This window comes from Ceratotherium simum, chromosome 5 (genome assembly GCF_057802395.1).
Source record: "Ceratotherium simum simum isolate JZ-2026a chromosome 5, ASM5780239v1, whole genome shotgun sequence".
In the NCBI taxonomy this organism is placed as follows: Eukaryota; Metazoa; Chordata; class Mammalia; order Perissodactyla; family Rhinocerotidae; genus Ceratotherium; species Ceratotherium simum.
The window spans coordinates 70,138,205-70,165,445 of NC_141904.1; the positions used below are offsets into that span (position 1 = coordinate 70,138,205).

Here is a 27,241-nt window from a genome sequence, read left to right on the forward strand (position 1 = left end):
AGCAGAGTGAGCGAACTTCACCACTATGCTACCGGCCAGCCCCAAGAGTTAAACACTTTTTTAAAAAAGAAGAGAAACAGGAAAAAAGAGGAGGAGGGAGAGAAGAAAGAAAAGGAAGAAACTAAAAAGCAATTAAAAGGAAAAAAATGTGTTAAGAAGAAAAATCTAAGTCTTGGAGAAAGTCAGAAGGCACAAATGAAAAGGCGAAGAACTTATCAAGATCGGGTAATTATCCCCCAAAATACTTCATATACAATACTTAAAGGGAAAAGAAGATTTTGGAAAAACATTACAATCCATAATGTAAAAAGATACCTTATAAATGAATAATATCAATACAAACACCATACTTTTAAACTCACTATAGAATACAAATAGGTAAAACACAAAAGTGCTACGAATAGCCAAAAACCAAAGGGTGTGGAAAGTACAATTTCATTAGTTATGAAAGAATAACATGGTATATCAGAATTCTATATCATCTTTCATCTAGAAAACTGTCAATAAGAAGAAGGAGGGAGGGTTAGTTTATTCAGTGTTGGCTTGCTGCAAGGGAGGTGGAAACGGCCATAGCCTTTTATGGAAAACAAATTGGTGACACAGCCAAGAGAACATCAATGTTCACCATCCTTTGATCCAGTAAATCCACTTATAGAATTTACCCTAAAGAAATAATGAGAAATGCCAATGAATTTATGTATTAGAATGTTCACTGCAGCATTATTTATAGTACCAAAAAACTGGAAACAATGTAAATATCCAACAAAAAGAGAACACTTAAATCAACTACACTATAAACAGAAAGGAATTGTAGCAATCTTTAAAAATCAAGATTACAGAGAACATCTAATGATACAAAAAATGTTCATGATATAATGTTAAATGAAAATAAGCAGGAAATGAAACTGTTTAATCTCACCCACATGTGTTTGTTCATACGAATGGAAAAAAGATTAGATTTAAATACACTAAAAATGCTAATATTAGCTCTTTTCTTATGGGTGGGGGATATACTAGGAAGCTTTAGAAAATCACAATTCTCCAAGTTGGGCATATCGCACATTTGTTCTTTCAGAACAAATAACTGGGGAATTACTAGCTTACTACATGAATGAGAGAGAAAAAATTGGAATTAGTAAGATGTATGTTTGAGGGAAAAATACCCAAATGTTGGCATGCCTCCATATTATCTTCCACATCTCAAACAGTCAACTTATCACTTTCCCTGAAAAAATATCTGATTATTAAAAAAAGTGAAAAGTCCATTATATCCCTAAATTATGGCACACATCACAAAATATCAACCCCACACTTACGGTTCTTTTTTTTTTTTTTTTTGTGAGGAAGATCAGCCCTGAGCTAACATCCGTGCTAATCCTCCTCGTTTTGCTGAGGAAGACCGGCTGTGAGCTAACATCTATTGCCAATCCTTCTCCTTTTTTTCCCCCAAAGCCCCAGTAGATAGTTGTATGTCATAGCTGCACATCCTTCTAGTTGCTGTATGTGGGATGTGGCCTCAGCATGGCCAGAGAAGCGGTGCGTTGGTTTGCGCCCGGGATCCAAACCCGGGCCGCCAGTAGCGGAGCGCACGCACTTAACCGCTAAGCCACGGGGCGGCCAGCACTTATGGTTCTTAAAGCCATGAAAAAAGCTTTCAGCCAAAAGCTATGAAAACTAAAAGCAATCCTTCTGCTTGGCTTACTCTGCTGTGAGACACAGCAGGGAGGCAGCCCTGAGGCTGACCAGCCACATTCAACTGCCCATCCCACCTCCACAGAAGAGTGAGAAGGAAGGAGATGAGAAAGTTCTAGCACCAACCTTGCCTCTCACTTTCTACTCTTCACGTCCTTTATTCAATAAAAGGTACGGATACCCAAGGTACCTTCGATTTTATACACATTATTGGGAAAGAATGGCTTTGCCCACACTATTCCCTTAGCCTGAAATGTCTACTTCCCCTGCCCACAGTGTCTCCCTGGAAACCCGTATTTCTTTTAGGCAAAGCAAGCTTGGCGTGGCCAACTGGATTCCCAACCTCCAACCTCATCTTCCTCCTGAAGGGAACCTTCATCTGATTCAGACATGACCCTTCCCCCACAAGACCCATGAGCCTCAGGGAAAGCTAGCCCCACCCATACCCAGAGAAGTGAGCCTGAATGATGATTATGACTGGTTTAGAAACCCAGGCTAAGCCAATCAAGGAACGACATCTGTCTGGTCATGGGAATGGGCAATTCATGCTAAGACAGCAGACAGGAAATTTGTGAGGAGGCTGCTGGGCAGGCAGTGTCTCAGTTTTAAAAGATGGCAACTGGACCAGACAGTGTCTCTCTCCCTCTAGACATTGTGGCAGTCAGGAATTGCTGCCATTTTGCCTCCAAGGCAATGACAGGGAATCACTGAGAACTACCATCACTGGATTCAGCTACGCCTAACGGCCACCCTACCTCTGAATTTCCAGTTAAATGAGCTAATGCATTCCCTTACTGTTGAAGCCAGTTTGAGTAAGGATTTATGTAATGTTTGAATAAAAGTTTCCTAACTGGTAGAATGGACAACTGCTGTTTTTACCAGGCAAACATCATTTCTTATTCTTCTATAAAATGAATCTTGACTTTCCCTTTGGGAATCATGCCTCATCCATTTTCAGTTCCCGTGGTCCAGGTGGAACTGACCCCTCCCCACACTAAGCTCCATGGTAGGCAATGGAGCAAGGACGGCCAATTGGCTCTAATTGGTTGGAAGGCTGTTACATTAACCTACCGGGCCAATGAGAGACTTACGTAAGCTTCCTGCTAGAACTATGCAGAAAGAAAAACTCCTGTTCTGTTGAAGATGCTTACGTGGTAGAATATAAGCCTAGATCTGCTGGTAGCCATAGTCCCACAAAAGGAAATGAGATGGCTAAGAATAAAGCAGTCAATGAAAGAGAAAGGACAAGAGAAAGAAAGAGACAGCCAGCCCCTGACAACACTGTTTTAGCACCTGGATTCATCTGTACCTGAAGCTTATTACCACCAGACTTTTCACTTATGTGAGCCACTAAATAATCTTCAGTTTCTTAAGGTTTGAGATAGGTTTCTGCTCCAAGTATGCCCATTATACCTTGTCACCATTTAGCTACCATCACCATGCACTGTGACAATGTTTCTGACTCCTCCACAGACAGTGAGCTTCTATAATAAAGACTGTGTTTTTCATCTTTAAATCTTCCATACCTAGAGAGGAACCTGGCTCATACCACCAGGTGTGGTACTTGAAGCAAGTCACTGAAACCCACCCAGGCTTGGTTTCCTAACTTCAAAAACAAGACAGTTAATGACAAAGACAGATAATAACAAGTGTTGGGGAAGACGTGAAGAAATTAGAACCCCATACATTGCCGGTGGGAATGTAAAATGGTAAGCTGCCTTGAAAACCAGAATGGCAGTTCCTCAAAAGGTTAAACAAAGAAGGTACCATATGATGCAACAATTTCACACTCAGGTATATACCCAGGACAACTGAAAACATATGTCAACACAAAAACTGGTATATGGATGTTCATAGTAGCCTTAATCATAAAAGCTAAAAGTAAAACAAGTCAAGTGTTCATCAATGGATGAATGGATAAACAAAACGTGGTCTATACAATGGAATATTACTCAGCTCTAAAAAAGAATGATGTACTGGTTCATGCTACAACATGGATAAATCTTAAGAAACATTATACTGAGTGAAAGAAGCCAGACACGAAAGGTCCCATATTGTATGATTCCATTTATATGAAATGTCCAGAATGGACAAATGCATAGAAACAAAAAAACAGATTAGTGGTTGCCCAGTGCTGAAGGAGTTAGGAGGAAATAGTGGAGGGTAGGGATGTGATGCTAAAGGATATGGGATTTCTTTTGTGGGAGGTAAAAATGTTCTAAAATTGATTGTGTCGATGGTTATACAACTGTGTGAATATACTAAAAACCACAAGTCAGTACACTATAAATTGGTGAATTTATATATGTGAATTATATCTCAAAGTTGTTACAAAAAAAAAACAAGCCAGTTGAACCAGCCAAGGTCCTTGCCACCATGACCTGCTATGATTCTCTATGATATTGTAGGTGAAATAGGAAAGATCTAGCTAGGTGACTCTGGACAAGCTCTTAATCTCTCTCTAACTCAGTTTTCTCATCTATAAAATGGAGATGCAAGTACCTTCCTCATAAGGTGGTTGTGAGGATAGAATGAATTACACGTATAAAGCATTACAACAGTGCCTGCACACACTAAGCATTTTGAATGCTCTGGCTGCTGGTGAGCTGGCATTTGCTGACTAGCCCTTGCATGTGGTCCCACACACACTCGCTGCAAATCAGTCTGCTCCATGCAAGTCATCATCATCAGGCACCAATATGTGCCTTGGGAAGTATTTTCATTCACTACTCTGCTAACTTAGAAAATCACCAAGATGTATTCCCACTTCAGTTTCATTTTTTTCTTTCTCCTTGGGGGGGGTGGAGAAAGAAAGAATGAAAATGCAAATAAGTTATAGCAAACAGCAAGTTATCGTTTTTCATCTTCCACTTGCAAAGCCAAGGCCTGATGCCCAACTGCTATAAACGACTTCCACGTGCTCCATCCCAGGCGAAGAGGAAAAAGGGCCAAATGTTCAGGCCTGATGATAGGAGTCTGGGTGTAAAACCAAGACTCTCTAACCAGGTCTCAGTTTTGAGGGTCTGCCTCCAAGCTGTCAAGAAATGGAAGGATTTGCAAGAGTTCTACATAAGTCCTCTCGATGGCTGTTTCTGCCCGGATAGGGAAGGGGTAATGATAATCATTATGGGCATAATCAGGACAACCACAGTAGCTCCCATGATTTAACTGAGGGCTCCCCATGTTCTAGACTTCCTGCTCTGTTCTAAGTGAATTACAAGCGTTAACTTATCTAATTCTCACCACCAGCCTTATGTGGAAGGTACTACCATACTATTTTGTTGGTAAGAAAACTGAACCACAGAAATGTTTAATAACTTGTCCAAGGTCACATGGCTCATAAGTGGCAAGGCTAAGAATTTGAACCAGACTGTCTGATGCAATATCCACTGCACTATGCGTTAGGTTAGATTCTTGACTAGGCACAATGAAACCACTGCCTCCAGGCATTAGAATAACAGGGGCTAATATTATGTACCTTTTATTGAAGGTTTTAGATGTGCCAGACATTGGGCATCATGTGAATTATCATCACAACATCTCTAATAGGTTCATATTATCATCACCAAACCATTTTACACAAAAGCAAACCGAGACTAAGAAACCTAGCCAAGATCACCCAAATACTAAGAGACCACACTGAGACTCAATCTTGTTCTGTCTGGTTCAGAGACCATGCATGTCAGTAACGCAATAATTTGGTTTTTCTATTGGTGGAGTTGAGTGTTCCTCAAATAGGAAGTTGAACAATGACTTATGGGCCCCACAGAGATGTGATCTGGACCTCCTGGGTCGATTCCTTTGTCTTTATTTCTCCTTCTTTTATTTGGTATTCCCTCCCATTCAAGTAATTCCCACCGCCACCGAATCCCATCCCTTCCTTTAGGAGCAATGGGAAGAGAAGAATTGTGCCTCTGGAAAGTGCCTTTTTCTGGAAAATATGGGATGTGAATGGAGTGAGGTTGGGGAAATGAATAAACGAGCCAGGCTGGCCATGTGAGATGCGGCGGGAACAAACCATGGAGGAGTGCGTGTGTTTGTGAGTGTGGCTGGAGAGTGGCTGGGAAGAACCAAGGTGAACAAGAAGAAAAGTTCCAGCTGCTCCACAGAGTCAGGCAAATTACCTGAGATGCTCTCTTACCAAAAGCAGGAAATGGATGGGCATCTTACACATAGATGCACGTCCTGCTTCCGGCTCAACAACGAAATGCATGTGGAGTGGCTCTTCCAGGATGCTGGGCCATGCCAGGCAAATTTCATTCAACTCAATTCACGTCTAAGGGCTCACTATCTGTAAAGACGAGCATTTTGCCAAAGACAAAGAGAGACCTTCCCCACCACACAGGCAAGGCAAGCAGGTATCTCCCTAAATCCCCCAGAACAGAGAAGGAAATTAAACCTTAAAGACAACACTTTCTTTAGACATAACTATTGGGTTATCTAAATAGTTGAACATCTGGAAAACTTGGTATTCTAGCCACAGGTCTTCAATTTTCAAATTTTTCTACATGTCAGAATATGCAGCACTATGTGACATGGTCTCAAACCCAGAGGAGATTTTTTTCATTTCGGAGACATGGTGCCAATTAATTTATTAAAGATACCTTCCCTGCACCCAAGAGGTATAGCCTCAAAGATAACATGAAACGCCAATGGACACAATAGCAACTACAATCCCGTGCCTCTGGACAAGTGAAGCCGAGCTTCAACGCCGTCCCCCAGAATGAGGGCTTGGGCTTCCCTCTCTCTCACCCTTCCTAAGGAGCCGGGCAAGTTGGTGCCAAACTGCCGTATGACTTCACTCTCTGTAATCCACATGGCACGTGGAATACTCAGAGGATGCCAGATTATCAGTAAGGTCATAACACTTGTATATTATACCTGCTTGGCACAATTTGAATGAGGCTCCCTCGGGTCACCTAAGGTTTCACTTCCTGTTATCCGCACCTGCACCAATTTCAGAAGCAAATAAAAACACCCGACAAAACCATACTTTAGGAGCTTATTCAAAAGCGAAGAGACAAAACCAATGTAATCAACACAAACCCCAAAACACGACAACAAGGTAATTAACCTGAGATTCCGACTCACTCCACAGGCATGAGGTGTGCCTCCTTCCGCTTTTTAGTGATCTTTGTAAAGTTCCGTATCTTTTATCCATCTTAGCTATTTAATGTGACTTTTAACCACTATAGCTACAATAATCAAAAGAATGCACACGTATAAAGCTCCTTCCTATATTTGCCAGGCACCATGCATCACATTCTATGTGGATTATCTCATTTAATCCACAGAACAAATGGATGAGGTAAGTTCCAGTATTGTGTCCTTTTATACATATACACACACGTTTATGAAAGATGAAGGTAAATTAGAAAGGTTAATAGGCTTTAAGTCACCCAGCAAGTGTTAAAAAGCCTCTTTAAACCCAAGTCTGCCCAAATCAAGAGTCACCGTCCTTAACCACCAAGCCATGGCGTGACTAACAGCCATGGCTGCACTGGATCAGGATCTGGATACACCCTAAACCAGTGTCACACCCCTAGATCGTGTCCTTAGCACTAATGAAACTCTTTATCACTAGAGGTAAATGGCTTTTGCAGAGTTTTCTTTTGTTTTCATCTATAAGTGGGAATTTATATTTCAATGAATGGGCAACCAGTCCTTTTGGGAAGTTAGTTCCATGCTGTTTTGGGAGGATGAACATTGAAAAGAGGGAAGGAAAGAAATCATATCATCCACCAAAGGGTTAGGGACTGTGGACACCAATGTCTCTGTCACTCTGTCCCTGATGCAGCACTAGGGGTAACAAAGGATGAGAAATGTCGGCTTCATGGACTTCAGACTGCTGTTGAACATTGCGCAAAGGGCAGCCTTCCCCGGAGATGCCAAGAATAGAGCGGGCATTAAAGCAATTCCATATCAGTACCTTTTTAATAGGAACTTATTAAGATATTTTATTTTGATTTTTACCAATTCATTGTATAAAATTCATTGTGTAAAAGAGAGTCTTCACCAACTACACATATTTGGGGGAGGGGGGAGCTAAACAGACCCTTAATAAGAAATTAAAATCAAGAATTTCTCAAGATGACACCTGCCTTCTGGACTAATGGAAAATTCAATCTGTAGGTCTTAATTCAGTGCCCATGCTAGAAAGAAAAGGCACTGCTTATACTTGGTACACTCCCTAGCACAGTGTTGGTAGTCAAAAAGCAACTGAAAGCCATATTCGTTCCAGAAATGCTAACTATGCATACAGAAGACTCTTGCTTCGGGGGGGGCCATACATTTAGTAAATAAAAGGTAGAACTAGATGAACCTCATAAGCTTCTTGACAAAGATCTCTGTGAATAATGACATTTGGATGTCTAAATGATGTAGTATGAGAATACTTAACCGAGGATGCCCAAAAATAAGCTAGGGGGATAGTAGGATCAGGAAGTAATGCTTCCCGACCCAGTAGTAATGTTGGGTCAATAAATGAACAAATGAGTGAGGAGTAGGACAAATGAGGAATAAGTAAATGAATGAGTGAATAAATAAACAAATGCATCCATGTGTTACTTCCATGATGGTCATGGAAATAACTTAATTCTCCACTCTTTTATATAATTACTAAGAAATGTACAAGTACATGAATACCCATGCCCCCTCAGCGACCACGATGGAGACAGCTAAAAATTCGGATCAAGCCACCCCACACACACTCATCACAGACGTAGCTAAATGGATGGCAAACAGCTCACCTAACATGGGTCATGATCACTGTGGGGAATTACAGTTGGTACATGTGCGGTCCTTTTTCCCAACCTGCCAAGCACACAGCCAGTTCATTCTCCAACTACCCTGACAGAGATGCAAAAACAGAGACACTGAAAACCTTGCGTGGATTACAAGTTAATAACTGGTTTGCAAATAGTGAGCTGTCCTGAGCAGCTCACTCGTTCCCCTAGGAACTAAACACCAGACACCTTGCCAGGGAAAAATAATACAGACAGACTACATAAACACATTCAAATCCCAAACCTGACTATAAAACCCTTGTGTAGTCTAACGTTTGACCCAACTAAAGTATCATTTCCAGTCCCTGTAGTGTGAAAATTAAGGTTGTTGTGAAAAGGCAATTCAACAGCAATCTGGTAAATAGCTAGATAGGAACGCTCTGACGTTCACAATCTGAGGCTGTCTGAGGGAGAGGAGCCCGACAGGGGATCATTCACTATAACTTCTTTTCCTTCCTTTCCTCATTCCATATCACACCTGTGGGGGCGGGGGGAAGTCAATACTCTTCTCTGTGGAAAAAGCCCCATACCCTCAATTGATTCTGAAAGAGCATCCTCTTGAAGGCGGTGGGCCGACACTGGTGCTAACCTGCTTCTGGCAATCCTTAGCTTCCTAAAAAGGCCACGGAGACATGACAAGTTCCTCCCCCAGCCTGGCCTCTGGGGTGCTCCTAATAAACTCATCACATCCCTCCCCAGAAAAACACACATACACCTTCTCCCTGGGCTCCCAGAAATGGCCTCTGTGTCAGCTCAAAAAAACATCCTCCCGGCATTCACAGCCCCCTCAAAACTGTCACATGCCCTTGTGTCAGGAGGAGCTATTGTGCTGGACAGAAGGGGGAAGGAGAGAAGAGGCCAGTGGGGAGAAAAACGTGGGGAAAGTTGGATGACGCAAGAACGCATGGGAGAGAAGTTTTTTAACCTTCCTAACTTTCGTTATCACCCATTCTAAAGAGAAAGGAGTGGGGGCCGGCCTGGTGGCATAGTGGCTGAGTTTGCGTGCTCTGCTTCAGCGGCCTGGGGTTCACAGGTTTGGATCCCAGGCGCGGATCTACGCACCGCTCGTTGAGCCATGCCGTGGCAGGCGACCCACATACAAAATAGAGGAAGATGGGCACAGATGTTATTAGCTCAGGGCCAGTCTTCCTCATGAAAAAAAAAAAAAAAGTAAAGAGAAAGGAGAGAATGAACTGCCAAGACCTTGTTCTCATAAAACACAAATTTAGGCAACAGGAATCATCCTTATTAATAATAAATAGTCACCAAAAATCAAGTGTTTAAGTGCTTTGCATATATTTGCTCAGCTATGACTCCCGTCAACCCAAACACCAGGCACTATCACTGCCCCTAAGATAAACTGAGTCTCAAAGACTCAGCCCCTTGCTCAGGATGCTGAAGCTACTAAGGAGCAGAGAATCAGTATTCATTTCAGGAGAAAAGAAAAACTACCTGGCCCAAGGTGAAACATTCCAGAATCATCCAATTATGTTAAAATTCTAAAACTTGGTACTACAAAAAAAAAAAAAAATCCCTTCTTTTCTTCAAACTCTGTTGGCCTTGAACCATCTTAGAGAAGCTCATTTTACCTTCATCAACGAGGGTGTCCCGACTGTCCAACGCAGAAGTCCAACATCCCCTAAAATGATTGCATTTTGTGTGGCTTGGGCCAACCACGTCTCCGTGACATGGGACCTGGTTAGCTTGCAATTCCTGAAGGCAGTGAATCAACTAGTGCCCCTCCAGAGAGAATCTGTTTGTTTAATAATGAACACTTCGGGATGAAAGGAGGAAAAGAGCAGAAGCTGTTTTCTGAGGCTGGCTTCCAATTTTAGGTCCAGCCAGCCTCTTCTAGAATGAAGCCAAGAGCAGGTGACAATGAAGAGCAATGAAGGTGACAGGGACAGAAGGTACAGCCAAAGCAGCAAGATCCTGGGAGAAGAGTTATAGAAGGGAAAGAAAGAGCAAGCATGAACAGGATTAGCTTCCCTCACAGGACCTTGCAGAATGTCTGCAGAGAACACCTAGTCCAGATGACCAATATTTTACACTCAATGAATCTTACAAACCAGGAAGAGGAATGTGCTTTAAAAGGAATCTGCAGTCCAATTTGGATTCAGTAATAGAGAGAAAGCCAAGACCACCGAGTGAGAGTGGCATAGGAGGGCCTCAGCCCAGTCCTCCTGTTCTGCAGGGGAGGAAACCTTGGTGCAAAGAAGCAAAGCCTTTCAAGACAGTTTGTGAACCCCAAACGGGGTCAGCTTCATGGGTGTGTGATTTGTGCTCAGAAAGGCCCCGAACTTGGTTTAATGCTCTGCTGTCACCATCTTGAAATTCTTAATATTTAACGAGGAACCCCACATTTTAATTTTGTACTAGGCCCCACAATTCATGAAGCTGGTCCACTCCCATTTTTCGTTTGTTCTCTGAATTTTCAAAAGCTTCAGAAAACTTGTACATTATTTCGACTTTTTTATAGAGAACTTGTTTCACAGGCTATTTACACTCTATGTTACCTGGCTTGGTTGTTCCAGATTCTCAAAAATTGATATTTAATGCACAAAGCAAGCACTTCTTCACCTCACCCCTAAGATATGCTCCAACCTGCAAACCAAAATGGGGTCAGTATGATTGTCAGAGCCCATGGAAAAGCAAGACACACGTGTCACTAGTGGATTTCATGGAGGGATGATATGATGGGCTGCACTCAAAGTGTTAGGAAAATCTGAACCACTCACTAAAACTCAATTCCAGATCCTCAACCTTATCCTATTTCATCAATAATAAAATGTATACCCCCCAAACATGCACACATACACATATACACACACAGGTAGCATAATTATCCAGAGAAAAAACTCACAGCTCCAGAGGCCTATTATATCCTTGGTCCCAAAGATGTTACAAACATCAGAGAGACAATTTGGTCCTTACAGTGCTGTCTTCAAATAGGGTTTCTTTGCAGTGGAAGAAAATATAAATGCATACACTGGAAGACCAAGTAATTATTAACAATTGTATAGAAGACTGTTTATGATACAGAAAAGTGTTCTTGATATGGTGTGGAATAAAAACACGTAAAAAAAAAAAAGTATATGGAGTATGATCTATATATTTTGTCTTTTAAAATATATCTATACACACCGGGGGCGGGCCTGGTGGTATAGTGGTTAAGTTCACGTGCTCTGCTTTGGCAGCCTGGGGGTTCAGAGGTTCGGATCCCAGGCGTGGACTTATGCACCACTCATCAAGCCACGCTGTGGCAGCACCCCATATACAAAATAGAGGAAGATAGGCACAGATGTTAGCTCAGGGCCAATCTTCCTCACCAAAAAGAGGAAGATTGGTAATGGATGTTAGCTCACAGCTAATCTGCCTCACCAAAAAAAATATATATATATATACACGTACATACACACATACATATATATATACACACATATATATATATACATACATATATATATACACATATATATACACATAGATATACATATATATACATATACATATACATACACACACCTACACACACGAATACACATACACTTAGATATATACACTCACATGTATATGCCAGTATAGATACCTACACTCACATGAGTATGTACATGTAGACATAAGATACGGATATTATTGTGGGGAGCAAGGGTGGATTTGCTCCCAGTGGCTATCTCACTCAGCAAAAACCATGGCGCCTCTCTGAACATAGTCTCCTCATGGACAAAGGGGTGGCTTGGATAGAATCATCACTGAGGTCCTCTATAGCTCTCACAGGTCCCCTCTCTGGGGATCAGGGCAGTCCAAAAAGTTCCTCCACTAATACTCTAAGTCTCAAAAGCAAATTGGCCCCTGCCTGCTTCCTTGTTCCCTGTGGAAACTTGAATGCTCATGTGGCATGGGTAAAGAGAAAAAAAGACTATATATTTTTTTAAGATACAGATATGGATAACGGTTATGGAGATCTTACAATCCAGGAATATTTTTTCATTAACATTTTATTTCTTAGAGTAGCTTAAGGTTTACAGCAAAATTAAGGGGAAGGTACAGAGATTTCCCCCAACACACATATAGCCTCTCCCATTATCAACATCCCACCAGGGTGCTATGTTTGTTGCAACTGATGCAGTTGTCCTGACATATCATAATCACCCAAAGTCCACAGTTTACATTACATTATAGTTCACTCTTGGTGTTGTACATTTTACGGGTTTAGATAAATGTACAATGACATGTATCCACCACCATGGTATCATATGGAGTATTTTCACTACCCTAAAACTCCTCTGTGCTCCACCTATTTATCCCTCTCTCCCCAGTCCCTGACAACCACAGATCTTTTTACCATCTCCACAGTTTTACCTTTTCCAGAACATCATATAGTTGGAATCATACAGTATGTAGCCTTTATAGATTGGCTTCTTTCATTTAGTAATATGCACTTAAGATTCCTCCATGTCTTTTCATGGCTTTACAGTTCATTTCTTCTTAGTGCTGAATAATATTTCATTGTCTAGATGTACCATGGTTATTGCTTATCCATTAACGCACTGAAGGACATCTTGGTTGCTTCCAAGTTTTGGCAATTATGAATAAAGCTGCTATAAACGTTTGTGTGCAGGTTTTTGTGTGGACGTAAGTTTTCAACTCCTTTGGGTAAATACCATGGAGTGCGATTGCAGGATCCTATGGTAAGAGTATGTTTTGTTTTATAAGAAACCACCAAACCCTCTTCCAAAGTGGCTGTACTATTTTGCATTCCCACCAGCAGGGAATGAGAGATTTTTTAAGACATTATTTCTGAGGTATTCATTGTAAGATTCTCCCCAACCCAAGGACTAAAGATCTTTTACATGGCACAATAAAAGTTCAAGGGAAACGTTTCATCTTCTTTAAGCCTCTCCTCAGCCCCCTCACACACGATGCATGGCCAGGCTCCTTGGGATTTCCCATTCTGAAAGAGAAGCTGTTTGGTGAGCCAGGCTCTGTGACCACCCATGATCTGAATTACGCACAGGTGTTCGAAAATACAGAGGGATCCAACATAATTAAGAGCATTAAACAATCATCTCAGCCCAAGGAGGCAGCTGAAGAAAAGAAGAACCGAGTTTGGGCAGCGCTTTGGGAAATAAATTCCACAGCCTTTCACCAAGTTGAAATCTTGGCTTTAGACACACATAAAAAAGAGCTTGGCCTCATCTGAGCTCCCAGTGGACATCTGCCAGATCACAAAAGTTGACCCAATTGGCCTGCCTTACCACAGAGAAGGCCACTGCTGCAACAGCAGATGGTATTGCTGGTAAAAGCCAACATGGATGGACAAGAGGACAGCAGACAGGAAAATGGCAGAACACGCACGGTGCAAGCCAGGGTGGGAGTCTTTGCTTTCAAGAGAATCATTTTTACAACGCATTTTTTTTTTTTTAGATAACATCATAGCGGGCTTTGATCTGATTTTCTTCTTTTACAGACTTCAATCACTCTTTCTTTATGTCCTATAAACATAGCTAATTATTCTTTGATTTTCTCTCTTGTCACTTGGTACTGCTGCACAGTAGTAAAATAACTGCTGAACTCTAACCAGGGAGGAATGTCTTTCAGGGAGAAACGCTGTAGAAACCCCTTTGCAACAAAGAAGGCAGTGTCAATGTTTTTTCACAAGGTTTCGGGGACCTAGAAAAAGATGCTAAGTTACAAGTATTACTTCTCTTTAAATAAACCATTACCAAGTATAACTGTATTTGTTATGAGAAACTCAATTTTTTTTAAAATTAAAGCCATCGTTTAATGAGTAACACTGACTCTAATGGTCTCTGTTTAACACACACCAGTCTTTTAAAAAGAGTATTGTCCAAACATTCCCCCTTTGTTATATTTTTCTCCATTCTTCAGGGAAACACTATCTACCTTTAGACTCATTTTGTTTAACATCTTTGGTCATTTATGCTATTTACTGAGTATCTGATATTCCTAATAAAATATCAGCACAAATATCCAAGTTGTCTAGGAGGAAAAAAAAAAAAGTTTTTCCAACCTTCCCTGGCTGGTCAAGGTAAACAATTCTGTGGCCCGAGTGAGTTAGCCACACTGACAAAAATGCCTTTTATCATTCCCCTTAAATTACAAAAGATCATCATTTTACTCAGCAATGAGCCTCACTAAATCGAAACTCTGTGCATCAGAATTAAATATGTTCTATCTACTCAAAATGAACAGTGTATTATTTATCACTAATATTTAATGACAAAAAAACTGATAACTCTCTCCGATTATACCACTGATTTCATCTAGTCACGCATCATCGATTCTTTTGGTCATTAGCATAATCACAGAGCATCAACTTTGGCTTATGCAGCAAGTTTGATAACAGAGCTGAAAGTAGACACACACTATTTTAAAAACATGTTCCGATTTTCATCTAAGTATATCTTTATTTATATGGCTTTCTTACCATAAAGATGCCAGTCCTTTAAAATATGCAGAAGTCGCTTTCTCCACGAAGAACAAGGTGCTATATGATAACAAGGATACAGAAGTATAAAGCGCCTGTTAATTAAACATCGCTTTTTAACTTGCTACCCTGCATATGTAACTGTTAAGTTCTAAGCCAAGTCTTTAAATAAGAATGAGAAAATGGCTAGGCTCCTTCAAATGAATGCCTTGCTTGGTTTTTTTTCCCTTAAATGTAAGAGATCAGCCATTTGATCTATTATTTTTTCTTAATCAAATTCCCTGGTAAATGTTTGATTTTAAAGTTTTTCCCCCCTAGAAAAACACTGGCAAATGAGCAAATTATGAAGTTTGAGTCAGGATTAATAGTTTCACATCAATCCTAAATTTTCAATGTACAGTACTGCAGAATGCTGCTGGGTTTTAAGTTCAGATGTAAAGAACTTGTCTTGAATTAATATGTAGCACTGCAAAAGGTTCACATGGAAAAATGAATAAACTACAGCTACATGTATTCACATGGATGAATTTTACTAACTCTATTAAAAAGTAAAAAGCAAGTTACTAAAGAATACATACAGTAGGATGCCATCAATATATTTCTTGATCATGCAAAAGAAAACCCTGTGTTTTGGGAAATACATACATAAGCATTAAAAGTATAAAGAAATCCATGGGATGAAAAACAGCCAGCTGAGAGCAGAGGCCACCTCTAGGGAGAAGGAGCGGGGTAAGATGAGGGAGAGATACGCCAGGAGCCTCTTCAATCTGAATCTTTCTGAAGCTGAGCTGCAGGTACACGGGCGCTCGTTGCATTACTCTTTGAATTATACCTTTTTGGTGTCTTACATATTTCATAATAAAGATGGAAAGATATAGGTGCTTAGTTTTAAGAGAAATAGCTCTGTAAATATCTGCCAGATTTCTCCACTCAAAAGTTGTTCTCAACTCAAAGATCAAAGTTCTGAGGCCAAGGCATCACATTTTATCAAACAACTGGGGCACTTTTTACAATATTAAAACCCTGCATCCCCATATAAAATCTATTTCCACTGTTTTCAAAAGTGCTTATTACTACCTTAACCAATTCTTCTGCCTCAGTCCTCTGCTATGGGAAACCCTTACAGAGAAATGTTCTCCATAGTTAGGAAAAGTAACTGTCCTGTTTCCCAATCAAAACAAACAAAAAGAAATACAGAAATGCGATCTCTAAGTATCTTTTCAATTTTGAGTTGACGTGAATACACGCACAGGAAGAATTAGCTAGAAGCATACCGTGTTGTATAATTTCGGGACAAAAAAGTATAAAAGAAAGGTAAATTTTTGCCAGATGGGGAGTTCCCCCACACACACACTCCATCCTCATCCCCACCCTGGAATATTTACACCTTGTGCTGCAGTTGCCATCAAGACAGGAAGACAAAAGGGAAGCAGCACCCCCCGTCAATGGCAAGGAAGATGACTTGCTTCTACAAGTATAAGAATTTGTTGTAAGCTTACTGAAGTTACAACTGCGAGTTTACTGTCAACAGGCATCATACTGCAACAAAAGCCATTATTTAGAAAATACGATGCACACATTTAAGCGGTTGAACCCTTCCTAAACCCAGAGAAGGCATGCAAAACAGCAGGTCTGCAACAACACGCCTGACGAAGGCCATAAAAGAAAACCTGAAACTGAACAATTTTCTATTTTAATAGACTATTTTAATAGACTAAAATTATTTACAGTTGCATGTGGACAGTGATCTTCTCTAAAGATGCCCCACCCTCCTTCTCAAGGTCCAACTAGCTCCTTTCCGAATAATTAAATGCGGCAAACTTTCTATTAGAAAATTTCTATCATACATCACTAAAAAGGCTCTGTCATTGATTCTCTAATGATAAATCAGTTAATTACTTAACCTTTCTTAATGAAATGATTAACACCCTTTCAACAAACAAGGCAGAGTGATTTAACATCACGCTGTAGATTTCATCAACTGGTAGCAGTGGTGATACTATGGGTCCTCTGTCACTGCCCCTTCTATTTTTTCAATCGGTTCCCCATTTTTCACCTTTTACAGAAACTCTTTATTCAAAAGTAGAGACATTCTAGTTTTAAAACTTGGCCCATCATAGATATTTTTAAAGTGCTTCAGGGTCTGAACAGAAATAAAAGAACTCTGTAATGCAAGAACATTCCAAACGCCACCCAAACCTAGAGCCAAAGCAATTGTGAAGTTCTAAACAGAAAACAATTGCCAATTTTTTGGTATCTATTAAAATCAAGCCACACTCAAAGTAAAATGAAAAAATTTTTTTTTAATTTAGGTGAGGGCATTTTGGACAAACACTTTATTGCTGGGTAACTTCAAAAGGCACATTACTATTACAGACAAAAAATGTCTGCACAACTTTTATTTAAATATCTCTTTTGATCTTAGTGGTTAGATCTTTAGCTGAAGCCCTGAATATTTAAACAAGCCTCCTTAGCATTTTACCTTCCTTTGTCTTATAATCTTGTAGGATGCATTCTTCTTAGGATTCTGCTTTTATTTTGTGGCATCGTTGACTAAGCTATTTCTATCAATATTCCTGCAGGCCCCATCACATACAGTGACAGAGAATTTCCCAAGATGCCTAGGGAAATCGAAATACTTGTGCCAGCAGGGTTAATCTAATGAGTAAACAGTTCAGATTTTAAAATTAAGGTGAAATACTCAGAGAAAAAAAAAAATCCAGAAAGCCATTTGACACTAATTGGTAGCTACAACATGACAACGCCCATCGGAAACATGGATGCAAGTGAGGCATAATTTGAAAGGAAATGTCTGGTACTTGGTGAAAACTATGGAGGTTCCAGGTTGTTCCTATCACTTTGTGGAACTGTGAGGCTCTTGTTCTGCCTCTATTTCTCTAAGCATCTAGTGTTTCTTATGATGTTCAACTATGAAAAGGGAGCCCGCATTCCTCTTAGAATTCATGAGGTCCACGCAGTTAAGTTAAACCCTTGAGAAGAGTTGTAGGCTTTCATCTAACTCTGATAATTAAGGAGTCCAGTTCTCCCATTGTGGTGGGCATCAGAATCACATGCGAATCTTTTCAAAAATGCAAAAGCTGGCCCCACCCCGGATATGGCACATCTGGGAGCAGTGCAACCACGTCCATGTTTGGAAGAACAGCTCTGCTGTGATTCCAATACTCGTGCTCATTTAAAAACCACCGGTTTTGATTCTTAATAGAAATCCAGGCACATTAAAAACAATACAGGCCTCAAGATAAAACAAAAAATGAATCAGTAAAATCTAACTGAAGATAAAGATTTCAGTTCCGGAATCTCTAGCAGCATAAATCGCTTCATCCCTGGGTCTCTGTGCAGTGTGATGAGAATTACCAGGAGAAGTTTGTTAAAAACACATATTCCCACATCAGTCAGCAAAAATTCTGATCCAAGAATCTGTATTTTAATCAATCCCCGGACACACGCACAAAAACACACAATGATCTGGAAGCAGGTAAGCAAGGGACCTCCCTCTGAATCATGCTGAATTAGGACCAACTGCAACCTTTTTCCACTTCACACATGAGCATCTGTGTTCCATCTCTGTGCTCACCTATCCCCAGGAGAGGAAGCCGCCAACACCTCTGGTCGGGCATCACCAGCTCAGGGGAGAGGCTCTGGGACAGGAGAAACTCAAGCAAAACTTACACCACACCTTCCCCCCGAGAGCTCTGGTGACTGTCCGGAGAGCACCAGAACATCTTAAAAAACTGAGTAATAACACAGCACCTGTGCCATTAGATCACTAAGCTCAAAGAACACACCTTAAAATACTACCTCTAATTCACTGGCAGGGAACCTGCAGCAGGGAAAGTCACATTATGACTCAATTGCAGAGCTGGGAGGAAGAAAAAGAAACCTCAGGAATTTAGTTTTTGGGTTTGATGCTAGAAATATTATTCAGTGTCCTAGTAAATAAATCTGATCACAAAATTAGCTAAAATCAGAGAATCTGGCAAAATGTGAATGTCCACCTGACTTACTACTAATGAATAAATACATATCCAAATAGAAAATTCAGGAGAAAATCTTTGTCCCATCCTCAGCGAATCTATTCCATTTAATATAAACAGGGATCCAATAATACCTCGCTCAGATCTCTTTTTTTCCCCTCAGTAAATTGTCCTATAACACACTAGCCTCTGATATCTTCAAGCTGTTGAAATAAAACAGAATGACATGAGCTTTCTAGTCAATGATCCCTCCATTTCAGTCGTTTGTCTGAATTAGCAGCAGTTGGAGGAAATAAACCCATCACAGAGTGGTCCTGAGCAGAGAGAATAGTAAACAGCACTAAACACAATTTTGTATGGATTTACGTTCCTTCTTTAAAAAAAAAAAAAAAAACAACTATTTTATTAAAAATGTGATTTGGAAAGAAAGTGCAATTAGCTTTGCACTGGCACTGCCAAGATGTCCCCGAACACACCAGACATATGTAAATATTTCGTGATATCAGTTCCATTTGAGTAGACCTGTCAAGATATTTACCGGGCTTGACAGTACTTCTGTCTTTAATTAAATTTTTGCCCAGATACTTTAATGTAATTTAAATAGATTATTAGTTGTCAGGATCTAATATAAATTTTGTTTACGATTTAGTTACTTTAAGTACTCGGATTGAAGAAACTAATTTAACCCCATGACCGAGCAGCTTTAAGCGTTAAAACAAGACCACTAAAAATCTCCCACTGCCCTTTGCACTTTCCCAATAATCTTAAATTACTGCAACTTAATTGCAAATATCAAGGCACTAAGTTGAGCTCCCACCGCCCACTTTTTTAAAACAAAACCGCATAGGGAGGGTCATAAGGAAAAACCCATCTACACTTGTTCAGCTGGCAGGTTCTTTCTTTTAGGCAGCCTCTTCTCCCAGTGGTTGGCTAGGTAGGAAATGTTTTTCTCGCTTTAAATCCCACAAAATAACTACCAAACACACACCTGTTGTGCACAAGGCAGGGCATATATTAAAAACTGGCGTCAGGGGATTTCAAAAAGAAAAACAAGCCTTGCAGAGACATCCCCAAGCTAATTTGGTCCATAGATTTCATGAGTGGGTAAAACAGAACGAGGAAAAGGAGCCAGCTTCTGGCACAAGCTTCTCATGAATGGGAGCTGACTTCTAAACAAGGCCCCAAAAATGCCTTAGCACAAACTGACTGTAATTACTAATAATAATTTATTAAAGAAACAAAGAAGACTGTCTAATTGTCTTTCCCGACTGCCACGCACTCTACCCCACTGTACTTCCTCTTTGCAGAATACCAGCCTTGTAGCCATAACTGCAAGAACATTATCTATGGGATGCAAAGCCAAAGCACTTCTTGAAATCAAATGTTCCTTATAACATTTATTTTTAGGTTGGCGACACAAGCCAAATCTGCTTAATTTCCATTAACCACATCATCACATACACGTTGAAATAAACTATGTAGGTCCGGGGCCGGGGGGGGGGGGGGGGACACAACTGTCATGTATAAGACACCCCATTTTTGGCCAGGTTTTCCCCTGTTTCAGGAATTTGTCTCATCTCATGGCCTGCTGATGTTCTAGCTTTTGGCATCTCTAAACTTAATTCATCCAAGTACCATGAAAGAGAAATATTTTTAAAAATTAGTTTAAGATGGCTCCTTGATAGTACATGTATGGCAAAGTGGACTGCAGACCAGTGTAACAAGTCATAAGAAAGACAACTCAGAAAATACACAGGCCCAAGTGCAAACTTACTTGGCTTGCTGGCTTGACTCACAAGCTCAGTGTTTGATCACCTGGTGGGATTACTACCACCAACTACAGAAAAAAAAAAATCCCCTGCAAACAGTAAAAGTATATGTTGGCTCACGTATAAAGTTCACCTGTCTATTCAGCGGATGCCTCTCTTAAGGTTATTTTCTTTAGAAAACAAACCCCTACTTGCTTAAGACCTTTATACACTGTAGGTCCAAAAACCATACTTAGAAAAAAAAAAAAGACAATACTGCTGGCTTAGCAAAAATGGCATTTACTATGACTGAATTCTATAAAAGAACTATGACACCTAACAGGATAAGAAAAGAAAAAGCCCTTAGCAAAAAAATTTGTTTGAAAAAGAAAAATACCACCTGTGCAAATCCAGCTATGCTCTGGAAACCCTTTCTCAGCCATAGAGAAACAGCTCATGCTCGATGCCTTGAAGTTGCAATTAAATTGTAGTAATTTAAGATTATCGAGAGAGCAAAGGGCAGCGGGAGCTCTTTGGAGGGCCTCCCTCCCCACTTAATGCTCTTCAGTCAGGGGTTAAATGAGTTTCTTTAATGTAAGTACCTTAAAGTAACTGAATCATAAACAAAATTTATACTATTTTCTGACAGCCTGCAATCTAGTTAAATTTTATTAATGTGTGCCTAAAATTATTTTTAAAAGACAGAACACTTGCAATGCCCTGTAAATATTCTTGGCATACCCACTGAAATGTAATCAGTACAGTAACACCTAACACTGTCTGAATACACATACTTTTCTGTGATGTGGACTCTTACAAGATAACATTTCAAAATCGAGTTTGAGTCTTAAGTGAAACATGAAAACTAAATAAACAGCACAATAAGACTGGCTGCAAAGAGGAACCTGGGTTCAAAAGAAGTCACATCCACTATACTCTCCCTTCTCTTCTTAATGTTGGCATTGACATGCTGTGGTATAAATATATTTGTTTAGGAAATATCACAATTCTTCTGTTAATTTAAACATCTGCTGAAAAGAGACATATCCTTCAATAGAGCCTAAGAATGCAAATATATAAGACCAGGGGTAGTCTTAAGAGAAGCAAGGAAAAACTTAGTAACAGAAAACTATGCCTAGGCTCAGTATTAACCCAGTTAACTTTTCTTATTGTTGGTACAAATGATTTAACTAGAAAATATTTATAGCTTTTTAAAAAACATTACATATTGCAGAAAATTGCCTAATAGCATCCATGTGTATGTTTAACTCGCATTGTTTAATTATACAATAAAAGGTATATCTAATAAAAGCTACAGACTTTGAAAGATGTTGGGCACTATGGCTATAAAACTGATTTTAAAAAAGTGCTTAGTATGTGATCGACATCTGATCACTAAAAATGCAACCTTTAAATGACAATTATTTTTATTCTTCTGTATGTGTTTACTTGTCCTATTTCCTACTTTGTTCTACTTAATTAAAAATGACATTTAATTTGGGGATAGTTTATAGCAAAAAAAAAAGTGTTACATGGTTTATACTCCAGGATTTAAATATAAACACAAAATCTTCCAGACATCTCCAGCAATATAACCCCTTTAATTTGAGACAGTTAATTTGAATAGTTGATGTTTGTTTCATTATACTTTGATAAACCTGAGAAAACAAAATGCTGAAGTAATTACTGTTACTACTCCCTTTAAAAATGTAAAGCAGTTTAATTTTCCTAGACAACAAGCAAGGACAAGTTACAGAGAACTTGAATAAAAGTAGTAACGTGGTCATGTTGAATGTCAATCTAAAAAAAGAGGTTATGTCTAATCTGGAGAATGCTCCCTCTCGCCTTTTTAAATTCCAAGAGTGGGCTGACACAAAACTTCATCACCAGGGAAATTTTTTTTTTTTTTTTTGAGCTTCACATCAGATTTAAACCCTCACATACAAAACCTTGGCTTCCCTGACAAGGCAGATCTTCTAAACTTGATGTGAGAAAACGTTATCTAACTCTAGTGTAGGAGTCTAATGTTGGTACAAAGAATTCAACTGCACAGATCTGGGTAGCAAGACAGCCTCTGGAAGACTTAATATTCTTTTAATATCTTTTTGGGTGCATTCTCTTTATAAACAAGAACGCATTAAGAAAATAACTCGTTCAGCAACTCAGCATCCATAAGGAACTCAAGTGCAGCCTAGAGAGGGGCTGAGCATTTCCTTCCAAGTGAGCCTTCACTTGCACAACAAAGATCAGCATTTGCAATGGTCCATTTCTGCATTAGTGAATATACAGCTTTGCTGCTTGATCGAATAGTCCAGGGTTCTCCATGTAGACCTCCTGACAACAACCCAGCAGCAGTTCTGTTTGATCTCTCCTGCTTCCTTAATTTGGGTTGTCAAGGTTCAGCAGTTGGAGGCTGTTTACTTTACTTTAAAAAAAAAAAAAAAAAAAACTGATTTCTTTTTTTTCCTCTCTCATACAATGACTAATCCAAAGTCTAAGGGGGGAAAAATGCAGCCAGTGGCAAGATACTAAACCTTTTTTTTCCCCCCTTTGCAGTAAGATTTTAGCTGACACCTTTTGAATGGTAACTAGTTGAGTTCCTTTTTTATATTTTTAATGCTCTTTAATTATGAGATCTATGTTTCAAGTAGAAAAGTCAGAGAGGAAAAAATCCATTCTAAATCTCTGAAACTGTGAGCCCAATTTTCTTTTCCTGGACTCAAAGAGATGGGTATTTCCACTTTGAGAATCAAAACTCCAGTGGAATTCTAAAAAAGATTTGACACATTTCTCTCTGGAACCGAAAATAACAGGAACTCCTCTGTCTCAATTATGCAGGCTAACCCTTGGTAGAAAACACCTGAATTCTTATCATTTCTCTTCAAATTCTAGCTAAGACATCTCCCCCCAAAATGATTCTCACTGTGGAAAAACTAGTGGGGGAGGGAGACGGAAGGTAAAAATTTTGCAGAGATTCTTCAATATATATTCAGCAGTAGAAAAATCCCTTAAATATCCTTCAGGTTTTCTCAACTTAGCTATCGTGCAAGCCCTAAATCCCGAAGGCCCCGGACAACCAAAGGTAAAGTGTAGACCGTTTCAATGTACGTCTAGACTCCTTTCAAAGGGAATACAGAATGCCCGCCAGCATTCCTGTTTAAAGAGCAGTAACAAAAAAGGAAATCCGAACTCAGAAAATACCTGTGAGCGGACACGAGAGCAACACCAGCCCCTCATAAGTGGGCTGGAGAAGCTCAAATACACCCAAATGAAATGTTTATATTAATTTCATTATTCTGCCCAAGCTACCCATATGAGGGCTGGGGGTGGGGGAGTGTCGGGAAGAGGAAGAAATAAGTTTCATTTCGGGTTTTCTGGTCGAGCAAAAGGAAAATGAATTAAAACGAACGCGTAGGATGAGCCCAGACTAAATCAGTACACTTTGTAATCAGCCCGGCAAGGGTATTTGGACACAATGACTTGGAAATAATTAATAGTTATAAGGGAGGAGTGGGGTGAGAAGGGAGGCGAAGGATGTCACCATATTTTACCGGAGCACTTTACACTCCACGCTAAACTTTGATCTCCAGATTTTCGGATTTAGGAAAGAAAGGGGGAAGAAAAGAAAGTCAGTCTAGTATTTCGAAGCACCTACCGGCTTGAGGATGGGCACATTCCTAGCTCCGGGCGCCTTTTCGCTGCGCTCGCGCCGCTCATGCTGGCGCTTTGGGCACAGAGAGCCCCCGGGTGCAGCCTAGGGCTCTAGGGTGTCCCTTGCCCTCGAGACCCCGCCCGCGTCCTCGCCCTGGCGCCTGCGGCCGCCTCGACTTACCCGAGGAGTCCGGGGAGGGAGTGGGAGCGCCGCCTTCACGCCCGCGGAGGAGGCGCCGGCAGCACCATGGTCCCCGGCGCCACTGCCGCTGCCCCTTGCCCGTTTGCTCGCGGCGCGCTCTCTTCCTCTTGCAAACTTTCGGGTTCTGCGGTCGACAAGAAACCGGGGCGACCCTCAGCAAGTCTTCCCGGTGCAGGTTGGGGGGAATTGAGGGGGACCGGATGAGTAGGTTGGGGGGCCAAGACAGGGCGGACGGGCTCGAAGGACCCGCGAGCGCGCGTGGAGGGAAGAGAGGATGTGGCTCAGGGACTCCCTGCAAGGATCCCGAGACCGGGAAATCGGCCCGAGCCAAAGTCGCACCACCTTCCCCGGGATCTTACAAAGTTGCAACAACAAAAACGGAGGGGGGGGGGAAGGGGGAAGGGGGTGGGATAGGGATACGATCGCAGGCACAAGGTTTGGAGTTACAACTGTTTATTTAGTCCTTATTCTCCCAGGGGGTGGGAGCTGCGCGGGAATGGGGGGGCTGCATGCAGCGATTTCGAAGCAAACACTTGGGAGGGGGCATGCGACTTTGTTTCTGGGCGCGGAGCTCCCCGGCGCCCGCGTGTATCACCGCCAGTCTCCGGGGACCAAGGCGGAGCTCACAACAGGTGGGGAGGGGGACTCGCCGAGGGCCAAAAAGAAGAAGGAATCAAAGTTTCCGAGCGCGGCTGTATCTGGGGAGGAGGGGGGCGGGAGGCGGGGGCGAGGGGAGGCGGAGGCAGCGAATGACCGCGACCCCGCGGCAACTGGCAAACTCCTCGGCTCCCGGCGCCGCCGCGGTCCCCACCCGAAGCGCACACCGTCCTGGCTCGCCGGCTCAGCTGAGTCCTCTCTGCGGGACAGGAATGGAGCGCGGGGAGCTCGCGAGGAAGGCGCCGCGCGGGCGAGGGACAGAGAGCCATCGGCCGCCGGGACGGGGCTGGAGGAACGCGGCGACTGGCGCGCGTCTCCCGACATATCAGGGCTTGGGAAATCCCCCCGTTCCCCCAAGCTTAAGAGGACAGTAAAACCAGAAAGTGTGTGTGGTGCAGGGAAGGGGGATCCGGGCGCGCCGACTCGCCGCAGCGCACCCTGCTCCCACTGCCACCCGCGGAGGTGGTCACGGTTGTCGCGGGCCCGTCGCGGAGAGGCCGGGTTCGCCAGGCCGAGCGCGGGTGGGGGTGCGTGTCTAGCGGGGGGTGCGCGGGTGTGTGTCTGAGTTTTCCGGGCTCCGGGGGGAGGCGGCGGCGTGCCCCCGCTGCAGGGTTCGGGGCAAGGCGTGCGTGGCACAGGGGATGTCCCCAGGCGCGACGCCCAGGGCGAGGGCGTCCTCAGTCATTCCGCCGGGGCCCGCGGAGCAGCCCAGGGGCACCGAGGGGGCACACACTCGCGGAGAGCGAAGGGAAAAAGTTTGCTCCAAGTCCAAACTTTGGGCTCCAGAGGCGCCCAGAGCGCGCCCCCTCGCCGCGGACCAGACCCCGGGCCCCGCACCCGCCCCGCTCCTCTGCAGGCACCCCGACGCCGGACGCCGAAAGTTGCGCCAGGCGGCCTGGGCTTATTGATTTCTCTCCCCGCGGCGATCGTGGAGAGCGCAGAGCGAGGCTTGAAGGGGACGAGGGGAAGGCGATCTCGCCTCCTTGCTGCCGCTGCCACCGCCCCCCCCCGTTTGACTTATGCAAATGAACCTGAGTGCGGGCGCCGCCGGAGCCCCCCTCCCCCCCCCCCCCGGGCCGGCCCGCAGCCCCCACCCACCTCAGAGCCTGGGCCCCGACCCGGGGGAGAGAGGCTGGGGGGGAGGGGGCTGGGGGAGGTACACGTGGAGCCTAGAGGTGGAAAGTAGTTTTTTTTCCTTTTCTTTTCTTTTTTTTTTTTGTGCTGGTTGTTGTTGTTGTTTAAAGTGGCGGAAACAAGGCAAGAGGCGGCTTGGGAAAAAGTGGAGCAGAAATGGAAAAATACAAACTCACCCGCTGCAAATGGTCTCTCGGTGCAAACTAAGGTGTTTTCGGGCCTTTCCCCGCGCGCGCCCACTCCCGCCCGCGCGCGCACCCCCGCGCACACACTCACTCGCTCACACACACACGCGCGCACACACACGCACTCCCGGGCGAGGGCCGGGCCGCCGCGAGTACAGCATGCAACCGCCACACAATAAATAACAATAGATTCCTCCGCTCCGGACTAGCTTCCCGGAGCCCAGCCAGAGCCAGTGGCGGCGGCGGCGGCGGCGGCAGGGGCGCGGGCAGCGCCGGGCCGGGGGTGCTCCCCAGCCCGCCCCCTGGCCTCCTTCCCAGGGCCCGCTCGCCGCCTCACGCACCCCCAAGGCCCGCCAGCGACCCCAAGGCGCGAGCCGCCACCCCTCACTGCCCCGGCCGCTCGGGTGCCGGCGCGCACCCCCCCGCCCCCAGGCCTCCCGGAACAAATAAATAAATAAGGCGCGCGAGAGAGGCCAACACGTCGCGGAGGGAGATGTTGTTATTTTTTGCTGTTGTGCGTCCCTGACGTCACATCCACCTGCTGGGTAAACAACAAGGCTCGCAGAAAAAAAAATCGCAATTGCCAAAGCGGGGGGTGGGGGGGGGTGCGGGCTGGGGGGAGGGGGGGTCGAGTGAGGGGCGCCCAGGCTGGATGGGGAAGAGGAGAGGGAGGCAGAGCCCGGCCGACCAGAGAGAGGAAGGGGACGCCAGAGCAGTCCCTGGCAAAAGAGGGATCTGGCG

General features: G+C 42.8%; 1 protein-coding gene across 10 annotated transcripts in view; it reads right to left on the bottom strand.

Moving 5' to 3' along the window:
• The window catches only part of FOXP1 (forkhead box P1), a 577,255-nt gene extending 550,559 nt beyond the window's left edge, over window positions 1–26,696 (bottom strand). For 5 of the 10 annotated variants that reach the window (XM_087431333.1, XM_087431334.1, XM_087431327.1 and 2 more), the window contains exons 1-2: window positions 26,492–26,696; window positions 24,504–24,648 (exon numbers count right to left, since the gene is read on the bottom strand). The gene's annotated coding sequence lies outside the window, so the exon portion shown is untranslated. Of the gene's footprint in view, window positions 1–14,928; window positions 14,989–24,326; window positions 24,450–24,503; window positions 24,900–26,491 lie in introns of those variants that run through there. The other 5 variants (XM_014793749.2, XM_014793753.2, XM_087431328.1 and 2 more) reach the window with 4 other exon arrangements.
• Window positions 26,697–27,241: the final 545 nt, after the last annotated feature.